A 22,138-nucleotide genomic window follows, 5' to 3' on the forward strand; every position below is an offset into this window, starting at 1 on the left:
CTTTAAATGTTTGGTAAAAATCTCCAGTGAAATCATCCGGGCGTGGAGATACCTTTTTGGGAGCTTTTTAATTGCAAATTTAATATCTTTGGCGGTTATTGGAGTCTTTAGATTATCTATGCCATCTTCGTTGAGTTTTAGTATGTGTAATTTTGGAAGTATTGGTCCATTTCTTCTAAGTTATCAAATTTATGAGGGCAAAGTGGATTGTAGTATTCCCTATTACCCTTTTTTTTCTTCTTTAAAAATTAATTAATTAATTAATTTTTGGCTGTGTTCGGTCTTTGTTACTGGGTGCGGGCTTTCTCTAGTTGCTGTGAGCCGGGGTTACTCTTTGTTGCAGTGCGTGGACTTCTCCTTGCGGTGGGTTTTGTTGTTGCGAAGCACGGGCTCTAGGTGCCTGGGCTTCAGTAGTTGTGGCACGAGGGCTCAGTAGTTGTGTTTTGCGCGCTTTGGAGCTCAGGCTCAGTAGTTGTGGCACACGGCCTTAGCTGCTCCGCGGCATGTGGCATCTTCCCAGAGCAGGGCTCATACCCTTGTCCCCTGCATTGGCAGGCGGATTCCTAATCAGTGTGCCCCCAGGAAAGTCCCAAGCCTGCTTCATTCTTGAAGGATTGTTTTGCCCGATATAGAATTCATGGTTCAGGGACTTCTCTGGCGGTCCTGTGGTAAAGGCTCTGTGCTAACACTGTAGGGGGCAGGGGTTCCATCCCTGCTCTGGGTACTAAGATCCTGCATGCCGCGTGGTGCGGCCAAAAAAAAATATGGCAAAATAGAATTCATGGTTGGGAATTGTTATCTTTTAGTAGTTGAAAGTGTTTTCTTTTTAGAAATGTTGTTAAAAGCTCAAACTAGCTAGAAAAGAGCCCCGAGACAACAAATTATCCACTTTTATTGGAAAACAACAGTAGCCAGGATATTTCCTCATTATGTCACTGCATTCCTTCCAGTTTTGGTGAGTTTCAAATGATACTTTGACATATAGCGTATTGAATCTAGAGTCTTCAGTCTCCTTAGTGTAAGATAGTGGTAGCTCCTTCTAATTAAAGTTTTTATTTTCAGAAAAATTTAGCTGCACATGCAGTTATAATAAATAGTAGAGAAAGATCCTGTGTTCTCTTTACCCACTTTTCCCCAATGGTATTTACAACTGTAAAATGGTGTCAACTTGCAGACTGAGAGAAAATTATCACAACCAAGATAGTGACATGATACCATCCACAGATATTTTTGAGCTGTCCCTAGTTTCACTTGCATTAATATGTGTGTGTATGTAGTTCTATACAGTTTTATCATATGTGCAGGTTCACGTACCTTCTGCCCCAGGCAAGCCCTGAGACAATCCCGTCACCACCACCTTCTCTCATATTGCTCTTTTATAACCACACCCGTCCCCTTCCAATAAACATTTGCCCCTACTCCTACCCTCTGCCCTGTTGCATGATAACTATGAATCTCTTCTCCAGATCTATTATTTGTCCCTTCAGCGTTGTTATATACATGGAATCGTGTGGTGTTTGAGATAGGCTTCTTCCCTCCGTGTAATTCCCTGGAGATTCATTCACACTGTGGTATCAGTGGCTCCTTCTTTTTTATTGCTGAGTAGTATTTCATGGTGTGGGTATATCAGGGTTTATGTTTCTGTTCATCTGTTGAAAACCTTTGTGTTTCGTGTTGTTGACTGTTAGGGGTAAAGGTGATATGAATATTCATTCATAGTTGGAAATTTTCCTTCATTTCACTCTTTCACACAAATTTTCACTTCTCTGGATGAATGCCCAAGACTGTAATTTCTGGGTCCTATGGTAACTGCACCCTTAATTTTATAAGAAATTGTCAAACTGCTTCCCAGTGTAGCTGTACCATTTTCCCTTCCTGCCAGCAATGTATGAGTGATCTAGTTTCTCCTCATACATATTTCTGTTCTTTCCATTGTTCTTTCTCCTTTTTTTTTTTTTTTTGTGTGGTACGCGAGCCTCTCACTGTTGGGGCCTCTCGCGTTGCGGAGCACAGGCTCCGGAGGCACATGCTCAGCGGCCATGGCTCACGGGCCCAGCCGCTCCGTGGCATGTGGGATCTTCCCGGACCGGGGCACGAACCCGTGTCCCCTGCATGGGCAGGCAGACTCTCAACCACTGTTGCACCAGGGAAGCCCCTTTCTCCTTCTTAATGCTTCAGAATTCTATTATAGCTTTTCTGCTAGAAGGTCTTCTTGTAGCTATTTTTCAAGTGTAAGTCAGTTGGTGATAAATAGTTTTGGTTTTCCTTTGTCTGTCAATATCTATTTTTGCTTCATTATGGGAGGATAGTTTCATCAGCTATACGTATAAGAGTGGGAGTCTTTTCTCACAGCACTGGAAAAACTTTTCCCTTACAGAAATATTGGCCAAAGCAGAAACCAGCCCGCAAGGTTACACTCAGATTAAATCCCCAGCTTTGATGAGAGGCGACAGTGGTAAGTTGCTTGATATTTCTTCATCCCTCCCAATTTTGGTGAGTTTGTAATGATACATATTACAAGTAGCACAATTTAACCTAGGTTTATTAACACCCTTAATATGAGCTACTGGTAGCTTTTCCTAATTAAAAATTTAAAGGTTTACTTTAAAAAGATTTTAGCTGGGCATGCCGTTGTAAAAAATAATGCGGAGAGATCGTGTGTATACTTTACCCGGTTTTCCCCAAAGATAACGCCTTGCAAAACTATAGTACAATATCACAACCAGGATATAGACATTGATAAAATCCGCAGATTTTTATTGAGATGTCTTCACTTTTATTTGTTTTTGTGTGTGTTTATGTTGGTGTGTGTGTGTGTGTATTCAGTTTTATATAATTTCATGACATCCTCCATCACAGTGAAGTATCAGAACGTTTCCATCACCACAAGGATTCTCCCTTTTGCCCTTTAAAACCACACCCACCGTTGTCCTCTAACGCTCCTACCCCTACCATGCCTGTCCCTGCCCTCAGCAACTACTAATCTGTTTTCCTTCTTTATAATTTTGTCATTTCAAGAGTTTTACATAGACACACATAGTATGTAACCTTTGGGGATTGCCTTTTTTCACTCACCGTAATTCCCTGGAGTGTCATCTAGGTTGCTGTTTATATCAGTCCTTTTATTTTTGAGTACTACTCCACGGTGTGGGTGTACCATGGCTTGTCTATCTGTTTACCAGTTGAAGGATGTCTGGGGTGTTTCCCGTTTTGGGCTATTTGGAGTAAAGCTACTGTGAATGTTCATGGATAGGTTTCTGTATGCACATCAGTTTTCATTTCTCTGGGCTAACACCCAAGAGCACAGTAGCTGGGTCCTATGGTAATAGTAAGTTGAGTTTTGTAAAATACTGGCAAAGTGTTTTCCAGTGTAGCTGTACCATTTTACATTCCCACCAGCAGTGTATGAATGATCTAGTTTCTTTGCATGTGTATTTCTGCTCTTTCTTTTTATTATTCTTACGATTAAAAAAGTTCTTTTGGCTGCACCACGCAGCATGTAGCATGTTAGTTCCCTGACCAGGGATGAAATCCGTGCCCCCTGCAGTGGAAGTGCTGAGTCTTAACCACTGGACCACCAGGGAAGTCCCTGTGGATTTTGTTCTTTCTTCCTTCATCATGCTCTAAGCTTCCTTCCTTTGTTATATGCTTTTGGTCAGATGAGTTTCCTTTAGCCAGTTTTTAAGGGTAAGTCTGTTAGTAACAGGTTTTTTTAGTTTTCTTTTGTCTGCAGATGTCATTATTTTTCCTTCATTGCTGAGGGATAGTTTTGCGTGAAATAAAAATTACTGTTGAGATTTCTTATCTTTCAGCACTTCAAAATTTTTTTACTAATCAAAATGTTGTTCATACAGAATCCAGCCCAGAAATGGGTTGTGAGGCAGTGAATTATCCAACGGTACAGGAAAATGACAGCGACGAAGATTCTGATTCAGAAAATTCCTTCCTCACTCCTGCTTTTGGTGAGTTTGTAATGATATCTATTATGATACACTGTAACCTAGATCCATCAGCATTCTTAATATTAATTGTTAGTGACTGCTTTTTCAACATTAAACTCTTCAGTTTGAGATATTTCAGAATCACATGTAGTTGCAAGAAAAAATCGAGAGATCCTGTGTACCCTTTACCCAATACCTCCCAATACTAGTATTCTGCAAAAATATAGTAAAATATCACAACTAGGATTCTGAGATTCATATGACCACTGATCTATTCAGATGACCCCAGCTTTACTTGTGTTCGTTTGTGTGTGTGTCTGTGTGTGTGCATGTAGTTCTCCACACTTTTATGACGTGTTTAGGTGTAGGTATTCACCACTACAGTCATGATACAGAACTGTTCTGTCAGTTCCAGGAACCCTCTTTTGGCTTTTTATATCCAGACCCACCTCCTTCTTGTCTTGTCATTCCTTCCCTGCCTTCATCTTTAATCCGTACAAATACGAATGTGTTCTCCATCTTTATAATTTTGTAATTGCAGGACAATGTTCTATTGATGGACTCATATAGTAGTTAATATTTAAGGATTGCCTTTTTCTCACTCAGCATAAATCCCTGGAGATTCATCCAAGTTGCTGCATGTATCCGTAGTTCCTTCCTTTTTCTTGCTGAGCACAACCATGATTTGTTTATCTGTTCACCTCGTGAGGGACTTCTGGGTTGTTTCCGGACTTTAGCTGTTAGGGGTAAATTTGCTGTGAACATTCACGTGCAGGTTTTTGTCTGAACGCAGTTTTCATTTCCCTGTGATAAAGGCCCAAGAGCAGAGTTGATTGGTAGTATGATAATTGCCTGTCTAGTTTTGTAAGAAACAGGCAAGCTATTTTCAGAATGAGTGATTTTACATCCCCACCAACAATGTATAAGTGATTCATTTTCACTGCATCCTCACCAGCATTTGGTGTTTTCAGTATTTTAAAAAATTTATCCATTTTGGTAGGTGTATAGTGTAATAATATTTCATTGTGGGTTCATTATGCATTTGCCTTTGGATAGTGATATAAAATATGTTTACATATGCTAATTTTCCATCTGTTTGTTCTTTCTCTGAAATATCTGTTCTGTGTTATAATTTGTTTCCATTTTTCTTACTGCTGAGTTTTGGGAGTGTTTAGATATTTGTGGATACTGGTCTTGTGTTGGATATGTCGTTTGCAAATATTTTCTTCCTTTTTGCAGGTTATCTATTCATACTGTCTACAGGTATTTTTTGTTTTGTTTTGTTTTGCAGAGAGAATGTTTTTAATTTTTGTAAGGTTCCTGCTGTATTTTCCTTTCATGGATTTAACTTTAGGTATTGCATCTATCAACTCTTTGTTTAGTTCTTAATCCCAAATTTTTTCTCGTTTCTTTTTTTCTAAAAGTTTTATACTTTACATTTCACATTTGCATTAATTTTGTATAAGGCGTGAGATGTAGGTTGAGGTTCTATTTTTTTTTGCCTATGGCTATCCAGTTGCTGCAGTACCATCTTTGCTCCATTGAATTGCTTTTGTACCTTAATCAAAAACCAATTAGGCATATTTGTGTAGCTCTATTTCTGGTAACTCTATTGCGTTCCACTGATCTATGTTTCTACCCCCCTGCCAAACCACAGCCTTGTGATTATTGTTTTCATACAGTAAGCCTTGCCATCAGGTAGAATGATTTCTCCTACTTTTCTTTTTCAAAATCATTTTAAATATGGTAGTTCCTGTGCCTTTCCATACTAATTCCATTTTTAATTTTTAATTATTTAATTTTTACACGTGTAGTTATTTGGTTGCACTGGGTCTGAGTTGTGGCAGGTGTGCTCATTAGTTGCGGCACGTGGGCTCCTTAGTTGTGGCATGTGAACTCAAATGCTTAGTTGCGGCATGCATGTGGGATCTTGTTCCCTGACCAGGGATTGAACCTGGGCCGCCTGCATTGGGAGTGCGGAGTCTTAACCACTGAACCACCAGGGGGGTGTCCCCCATCCTAATTTTAGAATAATGCCTGTGTCTGTTTCCTCCCAGAAATGCTGGGATTTTGATGGGAATTGTGTTAAAACCACAGATCAACTTGAGAAGAAGTGACATCTTGCGTATATTGAATCTTCTCCTCCATGAGCATTGTATGTCTGTATGTATGTATTGATGTCTTCTTTGATCTTTTAAATTATCATTTTGTTATTTTCAGGATATAGATCCTATACACCTTTTAAAAATAAGTGTGTACTTGGCACTTCCCTGGTGGTGCGGTGGTTAAGAATCCACCTGCCAATACAGGGGATGCGGGTTCGATCCCTGGTCTGGGAAGATCCCACATGCCGCGGAGCATCTAAGCCTGTGTGCCTCAACTACGGAGCCCGTGCACCTAGAGCCCGTGTTCCGCAACAAGAGAAGCCAGAGCAATGAGAAGCCAGCGCACCGCAAGGAAGAGTAGCGTCCGCTTGACGCAAGTAGAGAAACCTCGCGTGTAGCAGCAAAGGCCCAGCGCAACCAAAAATAAAGAAGTAAAATAATATGAAATAAAATAAAAATTAAAAGAAAATCAGATTTTGGTGAAGTATTTCATTTTTTTGGAAATGTAAATGGTATTACGTTTTAAATTTGGGTTACATGTGGTAATTGTTAGTGTAGTTGACCCTTGAACAACATGGCTTTGAACTGTGTGGGTCCACTTACATGTGGATTTTTTTCAGTGAATACTATAGTACTATAGAGTCCAAGGTTGGTTGAATCCACAGATGGGTAACTGCAGATACGACCACCATTTATAAAGTTACATGTGGATTTTGACTGCGTGGAGAGTCGGTGCCCCTAAAGCTCACATTGTTTAAGGGTCAACTGTATATGGAGTGGAGCTTAAGTTTAGAATGCTGATCTTGTATTCTGTGACCCGGATGAACTCACTTATTAGTTTTAAGAGTCTGTTTTGAGCAGTTCCTTGGGATTTTCTACATAGCCATCCTTCTTGCATTATGCCAGCTGCAAGTGGGGACCATTATATTTGTTCCTGTCCAATATGTATGCTTTTTGTTCCTTTTTTATTGCATTATTGCAGTGGCTGGAACCTCCAGTATTATGTTGAATAAGAGTGGTGAGAGTGGGGCTTCCCTGGTGGCGCAGTGGTTGAGAGTCCGCCTGCCGATGCAGGAGACACGGGTTCGTGCCCTGGTCCGGGAAGATCCCACATGCCGCGGAGCAACTAAGCCCGTGAGCCATGGCCGCTGGGCCTGCGCATCCGGAGCCTGTGCTCCGCAACGGGAGAGGCCACAACAGTGAGAGGCCCACATACAGCAAAAAAAAAAAAAAAAAAAAAAAGAGTGGTGAGAGTGGACATCCTTGCTTGGTTTCTGATCTTGGGAAGAAAGCATTCAGTCTTTCACCACTTAATATGATGTGAACTCTGGATTTTGATGGATGATCATTATTAAGTTGGGGTGGTTTCCCTCTCTTCCTAACTTGCTGAGAGTGTTTTGCAAATGTTTTTTCTATGTCCATGATCACATGGTTTTTGTTCGTTAACCTGCTGATACGATGGAGTATATTGATAGGTTTTCCATTGTTGGACCAGCCTTGCATACCTGGTTAAAATCCTACTTGGTCATGGTGTATAATTCTTTGAATACATAAGTGATTTGGTTTGCAAACATTTGATTAAGAATTTATGTGTCCAAGTTCATGGAAGATATTGGTGTGTAGTTTTCTTTTTTGTGTGTTATCTCTGTGTGGTTTTGGTATCAGAGCATAGTAGCCTCATGAAATGAGTAAGGATTTCCTCTTCTTGTATTTTATGGAGAAGTAAATGATAAATTAGTGTTAATTCTTTTTTTTTTTTTTTTTTTTTTTTTTTTTTGCGGTACGCGGGCCTCTCACTGCTGTGGCCTTTCCCGTTGCGAAGCACAGGCTCCGGACGCGCAGGCTCAGCGGCCATGGCTCATGGGCCCAGCCGCTCCGCAGCATGTGGGATCTTCCCGGACCGGGGCACGAACCCGTGTCCCCTGCATCGGCAGGCAGACTCTCAACCACTGAGCCACCAGGGAAGCCCAGTGTTAATTCTTTAAATGTTTGGTAAAAATCTCCAGTGAAATCATCCCGGCGTGGAGATACCTTTTTGGGAGCTTTTTAATTGCAAATTTAATATCTTTGACGGTTATAGGACTCTTTAGATTATCTGTGCCATCTTCGTTGAGTTTTAGTATGTGGAATTTTGGAAGTATTGGTCCATTTCTTCTAAGTTATCAAATTTATGAGGGCAATGTGGATTGTAGTATTCCCTATTATCCTTTTTAAAAATTAATTAATTAATTAATTTTTGGCTGTGTTCGGTCTTTGTTACTGGGTGCGGGCTTTCTCTAGTTGTTGCGAGCGGGGGTTCCGCTTTGTTGCGGTGCGTAGGCTTCTCCTTGCGATGGCTTTTGTTGTTGTGGAGCACGGGCTCTAGGTGCCTGGGCTTCAGTAGTTGTGGCACGAGGGCTCAGTAGTTGTGTCTTGCGGGGCCTAGAGCTCAGGCTCAGTAGTTGTGGCACACGGGCTTAGTTGCTCCGCGGCATGTGGGATCTTCCTGCACCGGGCCCCGAACCTGTTTCCCCTGCATCGGCAGGCGGATTCTCAACCACTGCGCCACCCGGGAAACCCTTTTCTCCTTCTTAATGCTCCAGAATTCTATTATAGATTCTCTGCTAGAAGGTCTTCTCGTGGCTATTTTTTAAGTATAAGTCAGTTAGTGACAAATACTTTTGGTTTTCCTTTGTCTGTCAATATCTATTTTTGCTTCATTACGGGAGGATAGTTTCATCAGCTATGGGTATGAGGTGGGAGTCTTTTCTCACAGCATTTGAAAAGCGTTTTCCTTACAGAAATATTGGAGAAAGCAGAAAGCAGTCTGGAAGATTACATTCAGATGAAATACCCAGGTTTGTTGGAAGGTGAGTGGTAAGATACTTGATATTTCTTCATCCCTCCAAATTTTGGTGAGTTTGTAATGATACATATTACAAGTAACACGATTTAATCTAGGTTTATTAACACCCTTAATATGAGCTAGTGGTAGCTTTTCCTAATTAAAAATTAAAAGGTTTACTTTAAGACGATGTTAGCTGGGCATGCCGTTGTAAAAAATAATGCAGAGAGATCGTGTGTATACTTTACCAGGTTTTCCCCAAAGATAATGCCTTGCTAAACTATAGTACAATATCACAACCAGAATATAGACATTGATAAAATCCGCAGATTTTTATTGAGATGTCTTCACTTTTATTTGTTTTTGTGTGTGTTTATGTTGGGGTGTGTGTGTGTGTTTTCAGCTTTATATAATTTCATGACATTCGCCATCACAGTGAAGATTCAGAACATTTCCATCACCACAAGGATTCTCCCTTTTGCCCTTTAAAACCACACCCACCGTTGTCCTCTCATGCTCCTACCCCTACCATGCCTGTCCCTGCTCTCAGCAACTACTAATCTGTTTTCCTTCTTTATAATTTTTGTCATTTCAAGAGTTTTACATAGACTCACATTGTATGTAACCTTTTGGGATTGCCTTTTTTCACTCACTGTAATTCCCTGGAGTGTCATCTAGGTTGCTGTGTATATCAGTCCTGTTTTATTTTTGAGTACTACTCCACGGTGTGGGTGTACCATGGCTTGTCTGTCTGTTCACCCGTTGAAGGATGTCTGGGTTGTTTCCCGTTTTTGGCCGTTTGGAGTAAAGCTACTGTGAACGCTCATGGATAGGTTTCTATATGCACATCAGTTTTCATTTCTCTGGGCTAACACCCAAGAGCACAGTAGCTGGGTCCTATGGTAATAGTAAGCTGAGTTTTGTAAAATACTGGCAAAGTGTTTTCCAGTGTAGCTGTACCATTTTACATTCCCACCAGCAGTGTATGAATGATCTAGTTTCTTTGCATGTGTATTTCTGCTCTTTCTTTTTATTATTCTTACGATTAAAAAAGTTCTTTTGGCTGCACCACGCAGCATGTAGCATGTTAGTTCCCTGACCAGGGATGAAATCCGTGCCCCCTGCAGTGGAAGCGCTGAGTCTTAACCACTGGACCACCAGGGAAGTCCCTGTGGATTTTGTTCTTTCTTCCTTCCTCATGCTCCAAGCTTCCTTCCTTCATTATATCCTTTTGGTCAGATGAGTTTCCTTTAGCCAGTTTTTAAGGGTAAGTCAGTCAGTAACAGTTTTTTTTTCATTTTCCTTTGTATGCAGATTTCTTTATTTTTCCTTCACTCCTGAAGGATAGTTTTGCCTGAAATAAAAATTACTGTTGAGATTTCTTATCTTTCAGCACTTCAAATTTTTTTTACTAATCAAAATGTTGTTCATACAGAATCCAGCACAGAAATGGGTTGTGAGGCAGTGAATTATCCAATGGTACAGGAAAATGACAGCGACGAAGATTCTGATTCAGAAAATTCCTTCCTCACTCCTGCTTTTGGTGAGTTTGAAATGATCCCTATTATGATACACTCTAACCTAGATTCATCAGCATTCTTTTTTTTTTTTTTTTTTTTTTTTTTTTTTTTTTTTTTTTGCGGTACGCGGGCCTCTCACTGCCGTGGCCTCTCCCGCTGCGGAGCACAGGCTCCGGAGGCACAGGCCCAGCGGCCATGGCTCACGGGCTTAGCTGCTCCGCGGCATGTGGGATCTTCCCGGACCAGGGCACGAACCCGTGTCTCCTGCATCGGCAGGCGGATTCTCAACCACTGCGCCACCAGGGAAGCCCCATCAGCATTCTTAATATTAATTGTTAGTGACTGCTTTTTCAACACTAAACTTTTCATTTGGAGATATTTCAGAACCACATGTAGTTGCAAGAAAAAATCGAGAGATCCTGTGTACCCTTTACCCAATACCTCCCAATAGTAGCGTTCTGCAAAAATATAGTAAAATATCACAACTAGGATTCTCACCGTCATATGACCACTGATCTATTCAGATGACCCCAGCTTTACTTGTGTTCGTTTGTGTGTGTGTCTGTGTGTGTGCATGTAGTTCTCCACACTTTTATGACGTGTTTAGTTTCAGGTATTCACCACTACAGTCATGATACAGAACTGTTCTGTCAGTTCCAGGAACCCTCTTTTGGCTTTGTATATCCAGACCCACCTCCTTCTTGTCTTGTCATTCCTTCCCTGCCTTCATCTTTAATCCGTACAAATACGAATGTGTTCTCCGTCTTTATAATTTTGTAATTGCAGGACAGTGTTCTGTTGATGGACTCATATAGTAGTTAATATTTAAGGATTGCCTTTTTCTCACTCAGCATAAATCCCTGGAGATTCATCCAAGTTGCTGCATGTATCTGTAGTTCCTTCCTTTTTCTTGCTGAGCACAACCATGATTTGTTTATCTGTTCACCTCGTGAGGGACTTCTGGGTTGTTTCCAGTCTTTAGCTCTTAGGAGTAAAGTTGCTGTGAACATTCACGTGCAGGTGTTTGTCTGAACGCAGTTTTCATTTCCCTGTGATAAAGGCCCAAGAACAGAGTTGCTTGGTAGTTTGATAATTGCCTGTCTAGTTTTATAAGAATCAGGCAAGCGATTTTCAGAATGAGTGGTTTTACATTCCCACCAGCAATGTATAAGTGATTCATTTTCGCTGCATCCTCACCAGCATTTGGTGTTTTCAGTATTTTAAAAATTTATCCATTCTGGTAGGTGTGTAGAGTAATAATATTTCATTGTGGGTTTAATATGCATTTGCCTTTGGATAGTGATATACAACATTTTTACATGTGCTAATTTTCCATGTGTATGTTCTTTCTCTGAAATATCTGTTCTGTGTTATTATTTGTTTCCATTTTTTTTACTGCTGAGTTTTGGGAGTGTTTAGATATTTGTGGATACTGGTCTTTTGTTGGATATGTGGTTTGCAAATATTTTCTTCCGTTTTGCAGGTTTCCTTTTCATACTGTCTACAGGTATTTTTGGTTTTGTTTTGTTTTGCAGAGAGAAAGTTTTTAATTTTTGTAAGGTTCCCGCTGTATTTTCCTTTTATGGATTTTACTTTAGGTATAGCGTCTATCAACTCTTTGTTTAGTTCTTAGTCCCAAAATTTTTCTCCTTTGGTTTTTTCTAACGGTCTTATAGTTTACATTTCACATTTGCGTTCATTTTGTATAAGGTGTGAGATGTAGGTTGAGGTATTTTTTATTTATTTTTTGCCTATGTCTATCCAGTTGCTGCAGTACCATCTTTGCTCCATTGAATTGCTTTTGTACCTTAATCAAAAACCAACTAGGCATATTTGTGTAGCTCTATTTCTGGGATTTCTATTGCATTCCAGTGATCTATGTTTCTACCCCCCTGCCAAACCACAGCCTTGTGATTATTGTTTTCATACAGTAAGCCTTGCCATCAGGTAGAATGATTTCTCCTACTTTTCTTCTTCTTTTTCAAAATCGTTTAAAATATGGAAAGGTCCTGTGCCTTTCCATCCTAATTTTATTTATTTATTTATTTATTTATTTATCTTTTAAACATGTAGTTATTTGGTTGCACTGGGTTTGAGTTGTGCAGATGTGTTCCTTAGTTGCGGCCCGTGGGCTCCTTAGTTGTGGCATGCGAACTCAAACGGTTAGTTGCAGCATGCATGTGGGATCTTGTTCCCTGACCAGGGATTGAACCTAGGCCGCCTGCATTGGGAGCGCGGAGTCTTAACCACTGACCCACCAGGGAGGTGTCCCCCATCCTAATTTTAGAATAATGCCTGTGTCTGTTTCCTCCCAGAAATGCTGGGATTTTGATGGGAATTGTGTTAAAACCACAGATCAACTTGAGAAGAAGTGACATCTTGCGTATATTGAATCTTCTCCTCCATGAGCATTGTATGTCTGTATGTATGTATTGATGTCTTCTTTGATCTTTTAAATTATCATTTTGTTATTTTCAGGATATAGATCCTATACATCTTTTAAAAATAAGTGTGTACTTGGCACTTCCCTGGTGGTGCGGTGGTTAAGAATCCACCTGCCAATACAGGGGATGCGGGTTCGATCCCTGCTCCGGGAAGATCCCACATGCCACGGAGCATCTAAGCCCGTGTGCCTCAACTACGGAGCCCGTGCACCTAGAGCCCGTGTTCCGCAACAAGAGAAGCCAGAGCAATGAGAAGCCAGCGCACCACAAGGAAGAGTAGCGTCCGCTTGACGCAAGTAGAGAAAACCTGCTCGTAGCTGCAAAGACCCAGCGCAACCAAAAATAAATAAAGAAGTAAAATAATATGAAATAAAATAAAAATTAAAAGAAAATCAGATTTTGCTGAAGTATTTCATTTTTTTGAAAATGTAAATGATATTACGTTTTAAATTTGGGTTACATGTGGTAATTGTTAGTGTAGTTGACCCTTGACCAACATGGCTTTGAACTGTGTGGGTCCACTTACATGTGGATTTTTTTCTGTAAATACTATAGTACTATAGAGTCCAAGGTTGGTTGAATCCACAGATGGGTAACTGCAGATAAGACCACCATTTATAAGTTACATGTGGATTTTGACTGCGTGCAGAGTCGGTGCCCCTAAAGCTCACATTGTTCAAGGGTCAACTGTATATGGAGTGGAGCTTAAGTTTAGAATGCTGATCTTGTATTCTGTGACCTGGATGAACTCACTTATTAGTTTTAAGAGTCTGTTTTGAGCAGTTCCTTGGGATTTTCTACATAGCCATCCTTCTTGCATTATGCCAGCTGCAAGTGGGGACCATTATATTTGTTCCTGTCCAATGTGTATGCTTTTTGTTCCTTTTTTATTGCAGTATTGCAAGTGGCTGGAACCTCCAGTATTATGTTGAATAAGAGTGGTGAGAGTGGACATCCTTGCTTGGTTTCTGATCTTGGGAAGAAAGCATTCAGTCTTTCACCACTTAATATGATGTGAACTCTGGATTTTGATGGATGATCATTATTAAGTTGGGGTGGTTTCCCTCTCTTCCTAACTTGCTGAGAGTGTTTTGCAAATGTTTTTTCTGTGTCCATGATCACATGGTTTTTGTTCGTTAACCTGCTGATATGATGGAGTATATTGATAGGTTTTCCATTGTTGGACCAGCCTTGCATACCTGGTTAAAATCCTACTTGGTCATGGTGTATAATTCTTTGAATACATAAGTGATTTGGTTTGCAAACATTTGATTAAGAATTTATGTGTCCAAGTTCATGGAAGATATTGGTGTGTAGTTTTCTTTTTTGTGTGTTATCTCTGCGTGGTTTTGGTATCAGAGCATAGTAGCCTCATAAAATGAGTAAGGATTTCCTCCTCTTGTATTTTATGGAGAAGTAAATGATAAATTAGTGTTAATTCTTTAAATGTTTGGTAAAAATCTCCAGTGAAATCATCTGGGCTTGTAGATACCTTTTTGGGAGCTCTTTAATTGCAAATTTAATATCTTTGACGGTTATAGGACTCTTTAGATTATCTGTGCCATCTTTGTTGAGTTTTAGTATGTGGAATTTTGGAAGTATTGGTCCATTTCTTCTAAGTTATCAAATTTATGAGGGCAAAGTGGATTGTAGTATTCCCTATTATCCTTTTTAAAAATTAATTAATTAATTAATTTTTGGCTGTGTTCGGTCTTTGTTACTGGGTGCGGGCTTTCTCTAGTTGTTGCGAGCGGGGGTTCCGCTTTGTTGCGGTGCGTAGGCTTCTCCTTGCGATGGCTTTTGTTGTTGTGGAGCACAGGCTCTAGGTGCCCGGGCTTCAGTAGTTGTGGCACGAGGGCTCAGTAGTTGTGTCTTGCGGGGCCTAGAGCTCAGGCTCAGTAGTTGTGGCACACGGGCTTAGTTGCTCCGCGGCATGTGGGATCTTCCCGCACCGGGCCACGAACCTGTTTCCCCTGCATCGGCAGGCGGATTCTCAACCACTGTGCCACCGGGGAAGCCCCTTTCTCCTTCTTAATGCTCCAGAATTCTATTATAGATTTTCTGCAAGAAGGTCTTCTTGTGGCTATTTTTTAAGTATAAGTCAGTTAGTGACAAATACTTTTGGTTTTCCTTTGTCTGTCAATATCTATTTTTGCTTCATTACGGGAGGATAGTTTCATCAGCTATGGGTATGAGGTGGGAGTCTTTTCTCACAGCATTTGAACAACGTTTTCCTTACAGAAATATTGGAGAAAGCAGAAAGCAGCCTGAAAGATTACATTCAGATCAAATACCCAGGTTTGTTGGAAGGTGAGTGGTAAGATACTTGATATTTCTTCATCCCTCCAAATTTTGGTGAGTTTGTAATGATACATATTACAAGTAGCACGATTTAATCTAGGTTTGTTAACACCCTTAATATGAGCTAGTGGTAGCTTTTCCTAATTAAAATTAAAAGGTTTACATTAAGAAGGTTTTAGCTGGGCATGCCGTTGTAAAAAATAATGCAGAGAGATCGTGTGTTTACTTTACCCGGTTTTCCCCAAAGATAACGCGTTGCTAAACTATAGTACAATGTCACAACCAGGATATAGACATTGATAAAATCCGCAGATTTTTATTGAAATGTCTTCAGTTTTATTTGTATTTGTGTGTGTTTATGTTGGTGTTTGTGTGTGTGTGTTTTCACTTTTATATAATTTCATGACATCCTCCATCACAGTGAAGTATCAGAACATTACCATCACCACAAGGATTCTCCCTTTTGCCCTTTAAAACCACACCCACCATGGTCCTCTAAGGCTCCTACCCCTACCATGCCTGTCCCTGCCCTCAGCAACTACTATTCTGTTTTCCTTCTTTATAATTTTGTCATTTCAAGAGTTTTACATAGACTCACATAGTATGTAACCTTTTGGGATTGCCTTTTTTCACTCACTGTTAATTCCTCGAGTGTCATCTAGGTTGCTGTGTATATCAGTCCTGTTTTATTTTTGAGTACTACTCCACGGTGTGGGTGTACCATGGCTTGTCTGTCTGTTCACCCGTTGAAGGATGTCTGGGTTGTTTCCCGTTTTTGGCTGTTTGGAGTAAAGCTACTGTGAACGCTCATGGATAGGTTTCTATATGCACATCAGTTTTCATTTCTCTGGGCTAACACCCAAGAGCACAGTAGCTGGGTCCTATGGTAATAGTAAGTTGAGTTTTGTAAAATACTGGCAAAGTGTTTTCCAGTGTAGCTGTACCATTTTACATTCCCACCAGCAATGTATGAATGATCTAGTTTCTTTGCATGTGTATTTCTGCTCTTTCTTTTTATTATTCCTATGATTAAAAAAGTTCTTTTGGCTGCACCACGCAGCATGTAGCATGTTAGTTCCCTGACCAGGGATGAAATCCGTGCCCCCTGCAGTGGAAGCGCTGAGTCTTAACCACTGGACCACCAGGGAAGTCCCTGTGGATTTTGTTCTTTCTTCCTTCCTCATGCTCCAAGCTTCCTTCCTTCATTATATCCTTTTGGTCAGATGAGTTTCCTTTAGCCAGTTTTTAAGGGTAAGTCAGTCAGTAACAGTTTTTTTTTCATTTTCCTTTGTCTGCGGATGTCTTTATTTTTCCTTCATTCCTGAAGGATAGTTTTGCCTGAAATAAAAATTACTGTTGAGATTTCTTATCTTTCAGCACTTCAATTTTTTTTTACTAATCAAAATGTTGTTCATACAGAATCCAGCACAGAAATGGGTTGTGAGGCAGTGAATTATCCAACGGTACAGGAAAATGACAGCGACGAAGATTCTGATTCAGAAAATTCCTTCCTCACTCCTGGTTTTGGTGAGTTTGAAATGATCCCTATTATGATACACTCTAACCTAGATGCATCAGCATTCTTAATATTAATTGTTAGTGACTGCTTTTTCAACACTAAACTTTTCATTTGGAGATATTTCATAACCACATGTAGTTGCAAGAAAAAATCGAGAGATCCTGTGTACCCTTTACCCAATACCTCCCAATTCTAGCGTTCTGCAAAAATATAGTAAAATATCACAACTAGATTTTTGACATTGATGTGATCGACAGATCTATTCAGATGTCCCCAGCTTTACTTGTGTTCATTTGTTTGTGTGTCTGTGTGTGTGCATGTAGTTTTCCACACTTTTATGACGTGTTTAGTTTCAGGTATTCACCACTACAGTCATGATACAGAACTGTTCTGTCGGTTCCAGGAACCCTCTTTTGGCTTTTTATATCCAGACCCACCTCCTTCTTGTCTTGTCATTCCTCCCCTGCCTTCATCTTTAATCCGTACAAATACGAATGTGTTCTCCATCTTTATAATTTTGTAATTGCAGGACAATGTTCTATTGATGGACTCATATAGTAGTTAATATTTAAGGATTGCCTTTTTCTCACTCAGCATAAATCCCTGGAGATTCATCCAAGTTGCTGCATGTATCCATAGTTCCTTCCTTTTTCTTGCTGAGCACAACCATGATTTGTTTATCTGTTCATCTCGTGAAGGACTTCTGGGTTGTTTCCGGACTTTAGCTCTTAGGGGTAAATTTGCTGTGAACATTCACGTGCAGGTGTTTGTCTGAACACAGTTTTCATTTCCCTGTGATAAAGGCCCAAGAGCAGAGTTGCTTGGTAGTATGATAATTGCCTGTCTAGTTTTATAAGAAACAGGCAAGCTATTTTCAGAATGAGTGATTTTACATCCCCACCAGCAATGTATAAGTGATTCATTTTCGCTGCATCCTTACCAGCATTTGGTGTTTTCAGTATTTTAAAAATTTATCCATTCTGGTAGGTGTGTAGAGTAATAATATTTCATTGTGGGTTTAATATGCATTTGCCTTTGGATAGTGATGTACAACATGTTTACATGTGCTAATTTTCCATGTGTATGTTCTTTCTCTGAAATATCTGTTCTGTGTTATAATTTGGTTCCATTTTTTTTACTGCTGAGTTTTGGGAGTTCTTTAGATATTAGTGGATATTGGTCTTTTGTTGGATATGTGGTTTGCAAATATTTTCTTCCGTTTTGCAGGTTTCCTTTTCATCTTGTCTACAAGTATTTTTGGTTTTGTTTTGTTTTGCAGAGAGAAAGTTTTTAATTTTTGTAAGGTTCTCACTGTATTTTCCTTTTATGGATTTTACTTTAGGTATAGCGTCTATCAACTCTTTGTTTAGTTCTTAATCCCAAATTTTTTCCGCTTTGTTTTTTTCTAACGGTCTTATAGTTTACATTTCACATTTGCATTCATTTTGTATAAGGTGTGAGATGTAGGTTGAGGTACTTTTTTTTTTTTTTTGCCTATGTCTATCCAGTTGCTGCAGTACCATCTTTGCTCCATTGAATTGCTTTTGTACCTTAATCAAAAACCAACTAGGCATATTTGTGTACCTCTATTTCTGGGATCTCTGTTGCGTTCCACTGATCTATGTTTCTACCCTCCTGCCAAACCACAGCCTTGTGATTATTGTTTTTATACAGTAAGCCTTGCCATCAGGTAGAATGATTTCTCCTACTTTTCTTCTTCTTTTTCAAAATCATTTAAAATATGGTAGGTCCTGTGCCTTTCCGTCCTAATTTTATTTATTTATTTATTTATTTATTTTTTAAACATGTAGTTATTTGGTTGCACTGGGTCTCAGTTGTGGCAGATGTGCTCCTTAGTTGCGGCCCGTGGGCTCCTTAGTTGTGGCTTGCGAACTCAAATGGTTAGTTGCGGCATGCATGTTGGATCTCGTTCCCTGAGCAAGGATTGAAACCCAGGTAACCTGCATTGGGAGCACGGAGTCTCAACCACTGAGCCACCAGGGAAGTGTCCCCCATCCTAATTTTAGAATAAGCCTGTTTTTGTTTCCTCCCAGAAATGCTGGGATTTTGATGGGAATTGTGTTAAAACCACTGATCAACTTGAGAAGAACTGACATCTTGCGTATATTGAATCTTCTCCTCCATGAGCATTGTATGTCTGTATGTATATATTGAGGTCTTCTTTGACCTTTTAAATGATCATTTTGTTATTTTCAGGATATAGATCCTATACATCTTTTAAAAATAAGTGTGTACTTGGCACTTCCCTGGTGGTGCGGTGGTTAAGAATCCACCTGCCAATACAGGGGATGCGGGTTCGATCCCTGCTCCGGGAAGATCCCACATGCCACGGAGCCTCTAAGCCCGTGTGCCTCAACTACGGAGCCCGTGCACCTAGAGCCCGTGTTCCGCAACAAGAGAAGCCAGAGCAATGAGAAGCCAGCGCACTGCAAGGAAGAGTAGCGTCCATATGACGCAAGTAGAGAAAGCCCGCGCGTAGCAGCGAAGACCCAGCGCAACGAAAAATAAATAAAGAAGTAAAATAATATAAAATAAAATAAAAATTAAAAGAAAATCAGATGTTGCTGAAGTATTCTATTTTTTTGCAAATGTAAATGGTTTTACGTTTTTAATTTGAGTTGCATGTGGTAATTGTTAGTGCAGTTGACCGTTGAACAACATGGATTTGAAATGTGTGGGTCCACTTACATGTGGATTTTTTTCAGTGAATACTATAGTACTATAGAGTCCAAGGTTGGTTGAATCCACAGATGGGTAACTGCAGATACGACCACCATTTATAAAGTTACATGTGGATTTTGAACTGCGTGGAGAGTCGGTGCCCCTAAAGCTCACATTGTTTAAGGGTCAACTGTATATGGAGTGGAGCTTAAGTTTAGAATGCTGATCTTGTATTCTGTGACCTGGATGAACTCACTTATTAGTTTTAAGAGTCTGTTTTGAGCAGTTCCTTGGGATTTTCTACATAGCCATCCTTCTTGCATTATGCCAGCTGCAAGTGGGGACCATTATATTTGTTCCTGTCCAATGTGTATGCTTTTTGTTCCTTTTTTATTGCAGTATTGCAAGTGGCTGGAACCTCCAGTATTATGTTGAATAAGAGTGGTGAGAGTGGACATCCTTGCTTGGTTTCTGATCTTGGGAAGAAAGCATTCAGTCTTTCACCACTTAATATGATGTGAACTCTGGATTTTGATGGATGATCATTATTAAGTTGGGGTGGTTTCCCTCTCTTCCTAACTTGCTGAGAGTGTTTTGCAAATGCTTTTTCTGTGTCCATGATCACATGTGTTTTGTTCGTTAGCCTGCTGATATGATGGAGTATATTGATAGGTTTTCCATTGTTTGACCAGCCTTGCATACCTGGGTTAAATCCTACTTGGTCATGGTGTATAATTCTTTGAATACATAAGTGATTTGGTTTGCAAACATGTGATTAAGAATTTATGTGTCCAAGTTCATGGAAGATATTGGTGTGTAGTTTTCTTTTTTGTGTGTTATCTCTGCGTGGTTTTGGTATCAGAGCATAGTAGCCTCATAAAATGAGTAAGGATTTCCTCCTCTTGTGTTTTATGGATGAGTAAATGATAAATTAGTGTTAATTCTTTAAATGTTTGGTAAAAATCTCCAGTGAAATCATCTGGGCTTGTAGATACCTTCTTGGGAGCTTTTTAATTGCAAATTTGATATCTTTGACGGTTATAGGACTCTTTAGATTATCTATGCCATCTTCGTTGAGTTTTAGTATGTGGAATTTTGGAAGTATTGGTCCATTTCTTCTAAGTTATCAAATTTATTAGGGGAAAGTGGATGGTAGCCTTCCGTATTAACCTTTTTAAAAATTAATTAATTAATTAATTTTTGGCTGCATTCGGTCTTTGTTACTGGGTGCGGGCTTTCTCTAGTTGTTGCGAGCGGGGGTTACGCTTTGTTGCGGTGCGTGGGCTTCTCCTTGCGATGGCTTTTGTTGTTGTGGAGCACGGGCTCTAGGTGCCTGGGCTCCAGTAGTTGTGGCATGAGGGCTCAGTAGTTGTGTCTTTCGGGCTCTAGAGCTCAGGCTCAGTAGTTCTTGCACACGGGCTCAGTTGCTCCGCGGCACGTGGGATCTTCCCGCATCGGGGCACGAACCTGTTTTCCCTGAATCGGCAGGCGGACTCGCAACCACTGCACCACCGGGCAAGCCCCTTTCTCCTTCTTAATGCTCCAGAATTCTATTATAGATTTTCTGCTAGAAGGTCCTCTTGTGGCTATTTTTTAAGTGTAAGTCAGTTAGTGACAAATACTTTTGGTTTTCCTTTGTCTGTCAATATCTATTTTTGCTTCATTACGGGAGGATAGTTTCATCAGCTATAGGTATGAGGGTGGGAGTCTTTTCTCACAGCATTTGAAAAATGTTTTCCTTACAGAAATATTGGAGAAAGCAGAAAGCAGCCTGAAAGATTACACTCAGATGAAATACCCATCTTTTTTGGAAGGTGACAGTGGTAAGTTACTTCATACTTCTTCATCCCTCCCAATTTTGGTGAGTTTGTAATGATACACATTACAAGTAGCACGATTTAATCTAGGTTTATTAACACCCTTAATATGAGCTAGTGGTCGATTTTCCTAATTAAAAATTAAAAGGTTCACTTTAAGAAGATTTTAGCTGGGCATGCCGTTGTAAAAAATAATGCAGAGAGATCGTGTGTATACTTTACCCGGTTTTCCCCAAAGATAACGCCTTGCAAAACTATAGTACAATATCACAACCAGGATATAGACATTGATAAAATCCACAGTTTTTTTATTGAGATGTCTTCAGTTTTGTTTTTGTGTGTGTTTATGTTGGGGTGTGTGTGTGTGTTTTCACTTTTATATAATTTCATGACGTTTGCCATCACAGTGAAGATTCAGAACATTTCCATCACCACAAGGATTCTCCCTTTTGCCCTTTAAAACCACACCCACCGTTGTCCTCTAACGCTCCTACCGCTACCATGCCTGTCCCTGCCCTCAGCAACTACTAATCTGTTTTCCTTCTTTATAATTTTTGTCATTTCAAGAGTTTTACATAGACTCACATTGTATGTAACCTTTTGGGATTGCCTTTTTTCACTCACTGTAATTCCCTGGAGTGTCATCTAGGTTGCTGTGTATATCAGTCCTCTTTTATTTTTGAGTACTACTCCACGGTGTGGGTGTACCATGGTTTGTCAGTCCACCAGTTGAAGGATGTCTGGGTTGTTTCCCGTTTTTGGCCGTTTGGAGTAAAGCTACTGTGAACGCTCATGGATAGGTTTCTATATGCACATCAGTTTTCATTTCTCTGGGCTAACACCCAAGAGCACAGTAGCTGGGTCCTATGGTAATAGTAAGCTGAGTTTTGTAAAATACTGGCAAAGTGTTTTCCAGTGTAGCTGTACCATTTTACATTCCCACCAGCAGTGTATGAATGATCTAGTTTCTTTGCATGTGTATTTC

This window comes from Kogia breviceps, chromosome X, assembly GCF_026419965.1.
Source record: "Kogia breviceps isolate mKogBre1 chromosome X, mKogBre1 haplotype 1, whole genome shotgun sequence".
Lineage (NCBI taxonomy): Eukaryota > Metazoa > Chordata > Mammalia > Artiodactyla > Physeteridae > Kogia > Kogia breviceps.